Here is a 12,821-nt window from a genome sequence, read left to right on the forward strand (position 1 = left end):
GGCTGGAGTGACACAGGGCAGGAGGCTGGAGTGACACGGAGCAGGAGGCTGGAGTGACACAGAGCAGGAGGCTGGAGTGACACAGGGCAGGAGGCTGGAGTGACACGGAGCAGGAGGCTGGAGTGACACGGAGCAGGAGGCTGGAGTGACACGGAGCAGGAGGCTGGAGTGACACGGAGCAGGAGGCTGGAGTGACACGGAGCAGGAGGCTGGAGTGACACGGAGCAGGAGGCTGGAGTGACACGGAGCAGGAGGCTGGAGTGACACGGAGCAGGAGGCTGGAGTGACACGGAGCAGGAGGCTGGAGTGACACAGGGCAGGAGGCTGGAGTGACACAGGGCAGGAGGCTGGAGTGACACGGAGCAGGAGGCTGGAGTGACACGGAGCAGGAGGCTGGAGTGACACGGAGCAGGAGGCTGGAGTGACACGGAGCAGGAGGCTGGAGTGACACAGAGCAGGAGGCTGGAGTGACACGGAGCAGGAGGCTGGAGTGACACGGAGCAGGAGGCTGGAGTGACACGGAGCAGGAGGCTGGAGTGACACAGGGCAGGAGGCTGGAGTGACACGGAGCAGGAGGCTGGAGTGACACGGGGCAGGAGGCTGGAGTGACACAGGGCAGGAGGCTGGGTTGACACAGGGCAGGAGGCTGGAGTGACACGGAGCAGGAGGCTGGAGTGACACGGAGCAGGAGGCTGGAGTGACACAGGGCAGGAGGCTGGAGTGACACAGGGCAGGAGGCTGGAGTGACACAGGGCAGGAGGCTGGGTTGACACAGGGCAGGAGGCTGGAGTGACACGGAGCAGGAGGCTGGAGTGACACGGAGCAGGAGGCTGGAGTGACACAGGGCAGGAGGCTGGAGTGACACGGAGCAGGAGGCTGGAGTGACACAGAGCAGGAGGCTGGAGTGACACAGGGCAGGAGGCTGGAGTGACACGGAGCAGGAGGCTGGAGTGACACGGAGCAGGAGGCTGGAGTGACACGGAGCAGGAGGCTGGAGTGACACGGAGCAGGAGGCTGGAGTGACACGGAGCAGGAGGCTGGAGTGACACAGGGCAGGAGGCTGGAGTGACACAGGGCAGGAGGCTGGAGTGACACGGAGCAGGAGGCTGGAGTGACACGGAGCAGGAGGCTGGAGTGACACGGAGCAGGAGGCTGGAGTGACACGGAGCAGGAGGCTGGAGTGACACGGAGCAGGAGGCTGGAGTGACACGGAGCAGGAGGCTGGAGTGACACGGAGCAGGAGGCTGGAGTGACACGGAGCAGGAGGCTGGAGTGACACAGGGCAGGAGGCTGGAGTGACACGGAGCAGGAGGCTGGAGTGACACGGGGCAGGAGGCTGGAGTGACACAGGGCAGGAGGCTGGGTTGACACAGGGCAGGAGGCTGGAGTGACACGGAGCAGGAGGCTGGAGTGACACGGAGCAGGAGGCTGGAGTGACACAGGGCAGGAGGCTGGAGTGACACAGGGCAGGAGGCTGGAGTGACACAGGGCAGGAGGCTGGGTTGACACAGGGCAGGAGGCTGGAGTGACACGGAGCAGGAGGCTGGAGTGACACGGAGCAGGAGGCTGGAGTGACACAGGGCAGGAGGCTGGAGTGACACAGGACGCTGAAATGACCTTGGGCAGGAGGCTCTCGTAATGACATCACCTCCGCTGTCACCATCTCTCATGTAATGACATCACCTCCGCTGTCACCATCTCTCATGTAATGACATCACACTGACATCACCTCCGCTGTCATCATCTCTCACGTAATGACATCACCTCCGCTGTCACCATCTCTCATGTAATGACATCACCTCCGCTGTCACCATCTCTCATGTAATGACATCACCTCCGCTGTCACCATCTCTCATGTAATGACATTACCTCCGCTGTCATCATCTCTCACGTAATGACATCACCTCCGCTGTCACCATCTCTCACGTAATGACATCACCTCTGCTGTCACCATCTCTCATGTAATGACATCACCTCCGCTGTCATCATCTCTCACGTAATGACATCACCTCCGCTGTCACCATCTCTCATGTAATGACATCACCTCCGCTGTCACCATCTCTCATGTAATGACATCACCTCCGCTGTCACCATCTCTCATGTAATGACATCACCTCCGCTGTCACCATCTCTCATGTAATGACATCACCTCCGCTGTCACCATCTCTCATGTAATGACATCACCTCCGCTGTCACCATCTCTCATGTAATGACATCACCTCCGCTGTCACCATCTCTCATGTAATGACATCACCTCCGCTGTCACCATCTCTCATGTAATGACATCACCTCCGCTGTCACCATCTCTCATGTAATGACATCACCTCCGCTGTCACCATCTCTCACGTAATGACATCACCTCCGCTGTCATCATCTCTCATGTAATGACATCACCTCCGCTGTCACCATCTCTCATGTAATGACATCACCTCCGCTGTCACCATCTCTCATGTAATGACATCACACTTTGGCAATACCAGTCTTTTAAAAATAAATAAATTGTGCTTTGCGTATAATTAGAACGGTTTTTACAGCTTATATACTTGACGCTAGCAGTTGGGTTTGGGCTGCAGTCATTGTGTCACGTTGTGGGAATATCAGATTTTACAGAATCATTAACTACAGTACACAGAGTGAAAGTTAAACATTCCACCAATCCATTGGAAGAGCAAAGTACACCTGGAAACTGCTGTATCGCTGAGACTGGAGCGAGCGTCAGCCTGAAAGGTAAGATCCGCACTTACTGCAGCCTGGCCACAAATTCATAGAATCGCGTCCTGTTCACTTCTTTCTACATAATCTGCTTCACCGTCGCCATCCACACACTTTCCTGAGTATATTCAGTAATAGGTTGAAATGTGTGGAATGCATTACAAGAAGAGTGTCAGCCTTTGTGCTTTTCCTTCTCTTACTTAAACCATCTTAGACAGCAGCAAATCCCGTGGTTTTCTGCCACCCTGATACTTATGTCAGTGTTGTAGCATTGGGTATTTACCCTGTACTGGTCCTATATTGTCTTCATCGCTGTTTTCCTGTTTGATTATTTTGTTTATGTAATTGGCGCAGCGGATCCCTTGTGGCGCCATATAAATAAAGGATGATAATAATAATAATAATAGCTTGAGTATTTTTCCAACATCAAAATTTAGTTTATGACACATGCAAATATCCTATAAATCAGTGTACAGATATATTGAATCTTTAGCCTAAGGTGGGTACACACTACAGCGAGTAGATGGGAATCCTCCGTTGTGCTGAAAGCGTGGCTGTGCTGATACAGGTAAGCGTATACACTCCCGATAGGTCCTGACATCACAACTGGGCGAGTATTTCCCTGACCAGCTGTGACATCACTTCCTGCAGCAGCTTTATATCACCCATTCAGTGCCCATCTTTAGCACAAAACTTGGCCATGCAATCCCCAATACAGCAAGATGAATGTAACATATAGCAAGATGGACACAGTAGCCCACAGTCCTTAGTCTTCACAGCGGTCATGTGTTTGGGGGTGGGACTGTCACTGCACCTCTGTACTGCAGCAGTGTGTATAGAACGGCCCCCTGCAGCCTTTACAGCGGTCATGTGTTTGGGGGTGGGACTGTCACTGCACCTCTGTACTGCAGCAGTGTGTATAGAACGGCCCCCTGCAGCCTTTACAGCGGTCATGTGTTTGGGGGTGGGACTGTCACTGCACCTCTGTACTGCAGCAGTGTGTATAGAACGGCCCCCTGCAGCCTTTACAGCGGTCATGTGTTTGGGGGTGGGACTGTCACTGCACCTCTGTACTGCAGCAGTGTGTATAGAACGGCCCCCTGCAGCCTGTACAGCGGTCATGTGTTTGGGGGTGGGACTGTCACTGCACCTCTGTACTGCAGCAGTGTGTATAGAACGGTCCCCTGCAGCCTGTACAGCGGTCATGTGTTTGGGGGTGGGACTGTCACTGCACCTCTGTACTGCAGCAGTGTGTATAGAACGGCCCCCTGCAGCCTGTACAGCGGTCATGTGTTTGGGGGTGGGACTGTCACTGCACCTCTGTACTGCAGCAGTGTGTATGGAACGGCCCCCTGCAGCCTTTACAGCGGTCATGTGTTTGGGGGTGGGACTGTCACTGCACCTCTGTACTGCAGCAGTGTGTATAGAACGGCCCCCTGCAGCCTTCACAGCGGTCATGTGTTTGGGGGTGGGACTGTCACTGCACCTCTGTACTGCAGCAGTGTGCATAGAATGGCCCCCTGCAGCCTGTACAGCGGTCACGTGTTTGGGGGTGGGACTGTCACTGCACCTCTGTACTGCAGCAGTGTGTATGGAACGGCCCCCTGCAGCCTTCACAGCGGTCACGTGTTTGGGGGTGGGACTGTCACTGCACCTCTGTACTGCAGCAGTGTGTATGGAACGGCCCCCTGCAGCCTTCACAGCGGTCATGTGTTTGGGGGTGGGACTGTCACTGCACCTCTGTACTGCAGCAGTGTGTATGGAACGGCCCCCTGCAGCCTTCACAGCGGTCATGTGTTTGGGGGTGGGACTGTCACTGCACCTCTGTACTGCAGCAGTGTGTATGGAACGGCCCCCTGCAGCCTTCACAGCGGTCATGTGTTTGGGGGTGGGACTGTCACTGCACCTCTGTACTGCAGCAGTGTGTATGGAACGGCCCCCTGCAGCCTTCACAGCGGTCATGTGTTTGGGGGTGGGACTGTCACTGCACCTCTGTACTGCAGCAGTGTGTATGGAACGGCCCCCTGCAGCCTTCACAGCGGTCATGTGTTTGGGGGTGGGACTGTCACTGCACCTCTGTACTGCAACAGTGTGTATAGAATGGCCCCCTGCAGCCTTCACAGCGGTCATGTGTTTGGGGGTGGGACTGTCACTGCACCTCTGTACTGCAGCAGTGTGTATAGAACAGCCCCCTGCAGCCTTCACAGCGGTCACGTGTTTGGGGGTGGGACTGTCACTGCACCTCTGTACTGCAGCAGTGTGTATAGAACAGCCCCCTGCAGCCTTCACAGCGGTCATGTGTTTGGGGGTGGGACTGTCACTGCACCTCTGTACTGCAGCAGTGTGTATGAAACGGCCCCCTGCAGCCTTCACAGCGGTCATGTGTTTGGGGGTGGGACTGTCACTGCACCTCTGTACTGCAGCAGTGTGTATAGAACGGCCCCCTGCAGCCTTCACAGCGGTCACGTGTTTGGGGGTGGGACTGTCACTGCACCTCTGTACTGCAGCAGTGTGTATAGAACAGCCCCCTGCAGCCTTCACAGCGGTCACGTGTTTGGGGGTGGGACTGTCACTGCACCTCTGTACTGCAGCAGTGTGTATAGAACAGCCCCCTGCAGCCTTCACAGCGGTCATGTGTTTGGGGGTGGGACTGTCACTGCACCTCTGTACTGCAGCAGTGTGTATAGAACAGCCCCCTGCAGCCTTCACAGCGGTCATGTGTTTGGGGGTGGGACTGTCACTGCACCTCGGCAGTGTGTATATAACAGCCCCCTGCAGCCTGTACAGCGGTCACGTGTTTGGGGGCGGGACTGTCACTGCACCTCGGCAGTGTGTATATAACAGCCCCCTGCAGCCTGTACAGCGGTCACGTGTTTGGGGGCGGGACTGTCACTGCACCTCTGTACTGCAGCAGTGTGTATAGAACAGCCCCCTGCAGCCTTCACAGCGGTCATGTGTTTGGGGGTGGGACTGTCACTGCACCTCGGCAGTGTGTATATAACAGCCCCCTGCAGCCTGTACGGCGGTCACGTGTTTGGGGGTGGGACTGTCACTGCACCTCAGCAGTGTGTATATGACGGCCCCCTGCAGCCTGTACAGCGGTCACGTGTTTGGGGGCGGGACTGTCACTGCACCTCGGCAGTGTGTATATAACAGCCCCCTGCAGCCTGTACGGCGGTCACGTGTTTGGGGGTGGGACTGTCACTGCACCTCGGCAGTGTGTATATAACAGCCCCCTGCAGCCTGTACGGCGGTCACGTGTTTGGGGGTGGGACTGTCACTGCACCTCAGCAGTGTGTATATAACAGCCCCCTGCAGCCTTCACAGCGGTCATGTGTTTGGGGGTGGGACTGTCACTGCACCTCAGCAGTGTGTATATGACGGCCCCCTGCAGCCTGTACAGCGGTCACGTGTTTGGGGGCGGGACTGTCACTGCACCTCGGCAGTGTGTATATAACAGCCCCCTGCAGCCTGTACGGCGGTCACGTGTTTGGGGGTGGGACTGTCACTGCACCTCGGCAGTGTGTATATAACAGCCCCCTGCAGCCTGTACAGCGGTCACGTGTTTGGGGGCGGGACTGTCACTGCACCTCGGCAGTGTGTATATAACAGCCCCCTGCAGCCTGTACAGCGGTCACATGTTTGGGGGTGGGACTGTCACTGCACCTCGGCAGTGTGTATATGACGGCCCCCTGCAGCCTGTACGGCGGTCACGTGTTTGGGGGCGGGACTGTCACTGCACCTCGGCAGTGTGTATATAACAGCCCCCTGCAGCCTGTACAGCGGTCACGTGTTTGGGGGTGGGACTGTCACTGCACCTCAGCAGTGTGTATAGAACGGCCCCCTGCAACCTGTACGGCGGTCACGTGTTTGGGGGTGGGACTGTCACTGCACCTCGGCAGTGTGTATATAACAGCCCCCTGCAGCCTGTACAGCGGTCACATGTTTGGGGGCGGGACTGACACTGCACCCCGGCAGTGTGTATATAACAGCCCCCTGCAGCCTGTACAGCGGTCACGTGTTTGGGGGCGGGACTGTCACTGCACCTCAGCAGTGTGTATATGACGGCCCCCTGCAGCCTGTACAGCGGTCCACGTGTTTGGGGGCGGGACTGTCACTGCACCTCAGCAGTGTGTATATGACGGCCCCCTGCAGCCTGTACAGCGGTCACGTGTTTGGGGGCGGGACTGTCACTGCACCTCAGCAGTGTGTATAGAACGGCCCCCTGCGGCCTGTACAGCGGTCATGTGTTTGGGGGTGGGACTGTCACTGCACCTCAGCAGTGTGTATATGACGGCCCCCTGCAGCCTGTACAGCGGTCACGTGTTTGGGGGTGGGACTGTCACTGCACCTCTGTACTGCAGCAGTGTGTATAGAACAGCCCCCTGCAGCCTTCACAGCGGTCACGTGTTTGGGGGTGGGACTGTCACTGCACCTCTGTACTGCAGCAGTGTGTATAGAACAGCCCCCTGCAGCCTTCACAGCGGTCATGTGTTTGGGGGTGGGACTGTCACTGCACCTCTGTACTGCAGCAGTGTGTATAGAACAGCCCCCTGCAGCCTTCACAGCGGTCATGTGTTTGGGGGTGGGACTGTCACTGCACCTCGGCAGTGTGTATATAACAGCCCCCTGCAGCCTGTACAGCGGTCACGTGTTTGGGGGCGGGACTGTCACTGCACCTCGGCAGTGTGTATATAACAGCCCCCTGCAGCCTGTACAGCGGTCACGTGTTTGGGGGCGGGACTGTCACTGCACCTCTGTACTGCAGCAGTGTGTATAGAACAGCCCCCTGCAGCCTTCACAGCGGTCATGTGTTTGGGGGTGGGACTGTCACTGCACCTCGGCAGTGTGTATATAACAGCCCCCTGCAGCCTGTACGGCGGTCACGTGTTTGGGGGTGGGACTGTCACTGCACCTCAGCAGTGTGTATATGACGGCCCCCTGCAGCCTGTACAGCGGTCACGTGTTTGGGGGCGGGACTGTCACTGCACCTCGGCAGTGTGTATATAACAGCCCCCTGCAGCCTGTACGGCGGTCACGTGTTTGGGGGTGGGACTGTCACTGCACCTCGGCAGTGTGTATATAACAGCCCCCTGCAGCCTGTACGGCGGTCACGTGTTTGGGGGTGGGACTGTCACTGCACCTCAGCAGTGTGTATATAACAGCCCCCTGCAGCCTTCACAGCGGTCATGTGTTTGGGGGTGGGACTGTCACTGCACCTCAGCAGTGTGTATATGACGGCCCCCTGCAGCCTGTACAGCGGTCACGTGTTTGGGGGCGGGACTGTCACTGCACCTCGGCAGTGTGTATATAACAGCCCCCTGCAGCCTGTACGGCGGTCACGTGTTTGGGGGTGGGACTGTCACTGCACCTCGGCAGTGTGTATATAACAGCCCCCTGCAGCCTGTACAGCGGTCACGTGTTTGGGGGCGGGACTGTCACTGCACCTCGGCAGTGTGTATATAACAGCCCCCTGCAGCCTGTACAGCGGTCACATGTTTGGGGGTGGGACTGTCACTGCACCTCGGCAGTGTGTATATGACGGCCCCCTGCAGCCTGTACGGCGGTCACGTGTTTGGGGGCGGGACTGTCACTGCACCTCGGCAGTGTGTATATAACAGCCCCCTGCAGCCTGTACAGCGGTCACGTGTTTGGGGGTGGGACTGTCACTGCACCTCAGCAGTGTGTATAGAACGGCCCCCTGCAACCTGTACGGCGGTCACGTGTTTGGGGGTGGGACTGTCACTGCACCTCGGCAGTGTGTATATAACAGCCCCCTGCAGCCTGTACAGCGGTCACATGTTTGGGGGCGGGACTGACACTGCACCCCGGCAGTGTGTATATAACAGCCCCCTGCAGCCTGTACAGCGGTCACGTGTTTGGGGGCGGGACTGTCACTGCACCTCAGCAGTGTGTATATGACGGCCCCCTGCAGCCTGTACAGCGGTCCACGTGTTTGGGGGCGGGACTGTCACTGCACCTCAGCAGTGTGTATATGACGGCCCCCTGCAGCCTGTACAGCGGTCACGTGTTTGGGGGCGGGACTGTCACTGCACCTCAGCAGTGTGTATAGAACGGCCCCCTGCGGCCTGTACAGCGGTCATGTGTTTGGGGGTGGGACTGTCACTGCACCTCAGCAGTGTGTATATGACGGCCCCCTGCAGCCTGTACAGCGGTCACGTGTTTGGGGGCGGGACTGTCACTGCACCTCGGCAGTGTGTATATAACAGCCCCCTGCAGCCTGTACAGCGGTCACATGTTTGGGGGTGGGACTGTCACTGCACCTCGGCAGTGTGTATATGACGGCCCCCTGCAGCCTGTACGGCGGTCACGTGTTTGGGGGCGGGACTGTCACTGCACCTCGGCAGTGTGTATATAACAGCCCCCTGCAGCCTGTACAGCGGTCACGTGTTTGGGGGTGGGACTGTCACTGCACCTCGGCAGTGTGTATATAACAGCCCCCTGCAGCCTGTACAGCGGTCACGTGTTTGGGGGTGGGACTGTCACTGCACCTCAGCAGTGTGTATAGAACGGCCCCCTGCAACCTGTACGGCGGTCACGTGTTTGGGGGTGGGACTGTCACTGCACCTCGGCAGTGTGTATATAACAGCCCCCTGCAGCCTGTACAGCGGTCACATGTTTGGGGGCGGGACTGACACTGCACCCCGGCAGTGTGTATATAACAGCCCCCTGCAGCCTGTACAGCGGTCACGTGTTTGGGGGCGGGACTGTCACTGCACCTCAGCAGTGTGTATATGACGGCCCCCAGCAGCCTGTACAGCGGTCACGTGTTTGGGGGCGGGACTGTCACTGCACCTCAGCAGTGTGTATAGAACGGCCCCCTGCGGCCTGTACAGCGGTCATGTGTTTGGGGGTGGGACTGTCACTGCACCTCAGCAGTGTGTATATAACAGCCCCCTGCAGCCTGTACAGCGGTCACATGTTTGGGGGTGGGACTGTCACTGCACCTCAGCAGTGTGTATATGACGGCCCCCTGCAGCCTGTACAGCGGTCACGTGTTTGGGGGTGGGACTGTCACTGCACCTCAGCAGTGTGTATATGACGGCCCCCAGCAGCCTGTACAGCGGTCATGTGTTTGGGGGTGGGACTGTCACTGCACCTCAGCAGTGTGTATAGAACGGCCCCCTGCGGCCTGTACAGCGGTCATGTGTTTGGGGGTGGGACTGTCACTGCACCTCAGCAGTGTGTATATAACAGCCCCCTGCAGCCTGTACAGCGGTCACATGTTTGGGGGTGGGACTGTCACTGCACCTCAGCAGTGTGTATATGACGGCCCCCTGCAGCCTGTACAGCGGTCATGTGTTTGGGGGTGGGACTGTCACTGCACCTCAGCAGTGTGTATAGAACGGCCCCCTGCGGCCTGTACAGCGGTCACATGTTTGGGGGTGGGACTGTCACTGCACCTCAGCAGTGTGTATATAACAGCCCCCTGCAGCCTGTACAGCGGTCACATGTTTGGGGGTGGGACTGTCACTGCACCTCAGCAGTGTGTATATGACGGCCCCCTGCAGCCTGTACAGCGGTCACGTGTTTGGGGGTGGGACTGTCACTGCACCTCGGCAGTGTGTATATAACAGCCCCCTGCAGCCTGTACAGCGGTCACATGTTTGGGGGTGGGACTGTCACTGCACCTCGGCAGTGTGTATATGACGGCCCCCTGCAGCCTGTACGGCGGTCACGTGTTTGGAGGCGGGACTGTCACTGCACCTCGGCAGTGTGTATATAACAGCCCCCTGCAGCCTGTACAGCGGTCACGTGTTTGGGGGTGGGACTGTCACTGCACCTCGGCAGTGTGTATATAACAGCCCCCTGCAGCCTGTACAGCGGTCACGTGTTTGGGGGTGGGACTGTCACTGCACCTCAGCAGTGTGTATAGAACGGCCCCCTGCGGCCTGTACAGCGGTCACGTGTTTGGGGGCGCGTTGTTGTCATTGTCTTTAGCTCTGCAGGAGGAAAGTAACCCAGCTTTGTTCTGTTATCATCTTAGGATGAGTGAATATATTACACAAAAATAATTTACTCTGAAATGAAAGTGTTTAAAATCCAATAAAATGTTGTTGTTTTTTTTTTAATCTAAAAATAAATTCAATCTAGTCTCAGACTATTTCTGTTTCATTCATGAAACTGAGGCCCAGGCCTGGCCAGCTGCTGAACATCTACAGGGACTAACACGGTGGACTGGTTAGTTACCTCTGCGACTGAACTGAATGGAGAGTTTCATAAATACCTGTGATAACGGATTTATGATACAAAAATAAAACTTCTCGCTATTTATCAATATTAAATGTTATCTTTTCTTCATAGATCACACACATAAGACTATCACAGCGTTTCACATTTTAAGATAGATGTTTTACCAAGTTGTTTCTTCTTTTTCGGCTGACAGCAAATTATAAAATGCCTGAAAGAAGAAAGCAGAGAATTGGAATTGTCGGCTATGGACATGTAGGTAAGTGAGTCCCGTTACAGCCACAGTCTACCACACATTCCTGCAGTTCCATGAAACAACAGCGTGAAGATGACTTCTCACAATGGTAAAATAAAGATGAAAAGAAAATTAAAAATATGTGTTACAGGTTGAGTCTCCCTTATCCAAAATGCTTGGGACCAGAGGTATTTTGGATATGGGATTTTTCCGTATTTTGGAATAATTGCATACCATAATGAGATATCATGGCAATGGGACCTAAATCTAAGCACAGAATGCATTTATGTTTTATATGCACCTTATACACACAGCCTGAAGGTAATTTAATACAATATTTTTAATAACTTTGTGTACATTGAGCCATCAGAAAACAAAGGTTTCACTATCTCACTCTCACTCAAAAAATTCCGTATTTCGGAATATTTGGATATGGGATACTCAACCTGTAATACAATTTTTGATAAAGATGTCCCAGACAAAATATACACATAAAACCATATATAACCACGGTGACAACAAAGGGTCCTACCCCAAAACATAACCACCGCTGGTGTATTTATACGGTGCACATGGGCCTCCGAATCCAGAGCAGCCCACACCACACATGCAGCACCCATTTCTGTAAGGTTCCGGTATGAAATATAGATAGTGTCTAGTTAGACCAGGGCTGGGCAATTATTTCAGCTGAAGGGCCACTTCACACTTTCATGTCAGTATCCGAGGGCCGCACACAAAATAGCAGCTCCCCCACGTGCCAAAATATAGGGACGTAGCTTCATAGGGAAGGGGTGTGGCCAAAAAATAATATAGATACATATTAGGCTGCACAATAGTCTCAAATTATGCCACACAGTAGTGCCACTTACACACATTACGCCAGGTAGAGCCCCTGTCACACATTACGGCAGGTAGAGTACCCCTTTTACACATTACGGCTGGTAGAGTACCCCTTTTACACATTAACATTTATTTGGGATAATTATTGCACAGCAAGCAAATTATCCAGTGTCTTATGGCCCCGGGGGGGGAGGGGGGGGGAGTCAGTGACAGAACATGGGGGGGTGAGTCAGTGACAGAACACGGGGGGGGGGTGAGTCAGTGACAGAACACGGGGGGGTGGTGTGAGTCAGTGACAGAACACGGGGGGGTGAGTCAGTGACAGAACACGGGGGGGGCGAGTCAGTGACAGAACACGGGGGGGGGTGAGTTAGTGACAGAACACGGGGGGGGGTGAGTCAGTGACAGAACACGGGGGGGGGGGAGTCAGCGACAGAACACGGGGGGGGGAGTCAGTGACAGAACACGGGGGGGGAGTCAGTGACAGAACACGGGGGGGGGGAGTCGGTGACAGAACACGGGGGGGGGAGTCGGTGACAGAAAACGGGGGGGGGGGGGGAGTCAGTGACAGAACACGGGGGGGTAGTCAGTGACAGAACACGGGGGGGGGGGTGAGTCAGTGACAGAACACGGGGGGGGGGGTGAGCCAGTGACAGAACACGGGGGGGGGGAGCCAGTGACAGCACACGGGGGGGGGAGCCAGTGACAGAACACGGGGGGGGGAGAGAGTCAGTGACAGAACACGGGGGGGGTGAGTCAGTGACAGAACACGGAGGGGGGTGAGTCAGTGACAGAACACGGGGGGGTTGAGTCAGTGACAGAA

The 12,821-nt window shown here is 55.9% G+C and overlaps 1 long non-coding RNA gene across 1 annotated transcript in view; it reads left to right on the forward strand.

Moving 5' to 3' along the window:
* Positions 1-2,660: 2,660 nt before the first annotated feature.
* The window catches only part of LOC134997684 (uncharacterized), a 33,584-nt gene continuing 23,423 nt past the window's right edge, over positions 2,661-12,821 (forward strand). The window contains exons 1-2 of the long non-coding RNA XR_010200081.1: positions 2,661-2,727; positions 11,120-11,182. This is a non-coding gene — a long non-coding RNA (uncharacterized LOC134997684). The remainder of the gene's footprint in view (positions 2,728-11,119; positions 11,183-12,821) is intronic.

The sequence above is a fragment of the Pseudophryne corroboree genome, unplaced genomic scaffold (genome assembly GCF_028390025.1).
Source record: "Pseudophryne corroboree isolate aPseCor3 unplaced genomic scaffold, aPseCor3.hap2 scaffold_1454, whole genome shotgun sequence".
NCBI classification, from domain to species: Eukaryota; Metazoa; Chordata; class Amphibia; order Anura; family Myobatrachidae; genus Pseudophryne; species Pseudophryne corroboree.